Raw genomic sequence first — 1,110 nt, 5'->3', positions numbered from 1 at the left:
TAAAAACATGCAGACACCAAACAGCAAAACACATGCAATAAGTCCAAAAAAATCACAGTAACCCACATGCAGCCATACTAGCAGTACAATCCACTTTTGACACCTATACCACATTTGTGTGAACAACTTGGTGTTATTGATGTCTGGCGGTATCTACATCCTTATCAAAAAGAATATACATGGAGTAATGTTAGTGGCTCTCTACAGTCTCCAACTGATCTATGGTTTTATGCTCCTATTCTTTACAATATGTTTTTGCAACATCACATAGCTATGCCCCTTTTTCAGATCACAAATTGATAATGGTCACTTTTGCTAATCCACAACCGCAAACCAGGAAATCTCGTGGTTTCTGGAAATTTGACTGCAATCTATTGAATGATGAAGCCTTTTGTAAATCAGTGAAAGCTACTGCTTGGGACATTTTCAAATGCAATGAACTTAGCAATGTTCAAAATGGTAATTCTTTAAATTTAAAATCAGAAAATTAGCTATTAACTATAGTAAGGAAATGCAAAAACATAACACTTTGAGAGAACTAGAAACAATAGCAGAACTGAACTCTTTAATAAATAAAACTACTCTTACCAAAGAGGAAGAATTAAAGCTGTCAAGTCTGACCTGATTATATGACCAAAGGAGCTTTCATATGCTCTAGAGCAAAATGGTTAGAGGAAGGTGAGCGGAATACAAGTTATTTATTTGCACTGGAAAAAAAGAAATTATAAGAGAAATACTATTACTTCGTTAAAAATAGATTCCAAATAAATTCCAACCCATCTGATATAGCAAACTATACTTCTTGTTTTTATTCTGATCTATATAGCTCTCACTATAACCCAACAGAGGATGAGGATTTTATTAACAAAATTAGAGAATTTATCCCACAAATTTCGAATTAATTTAAATCAGACTATGATAAACTGATAAAATGATCTTAAAACCTGAAATTCTTGAAGCTGTAAATAAAAGTTGTTTTAAACGCTTGGTAGCTAACGCTAACGCTATCGTACTTTAGCTTAGCTGCTAGCAACTTTAGCTTAGCAGTTAGCCACGTCGTCTCTCTCTCTCCTACTTTCTCTTGCTCGATGTGTGAGATGTTTAGTTACT

The sequence above is a fragment of the Etheostoma spectabile genome, chromosome 15, assembly GCF_008692095.1.
Source record: "Etheostoma spectabile isolate EspeVRDwgs_2016 chromosome 15, UIUC_Espe_1.0, whole genome shotgun sequence".
NCBI classification, from domain to species: domain Eukaryota; kingdom Metazoa; phylum Chordata; class Actinopteri; order Perciformes; family Percidae; genus Etheostoma; species Etheostoma spectabile.
The sequence above is the reverse complement of the archived record's forward strand: the minus strand, read 5'-3'. Positions refer to the sequence as shown.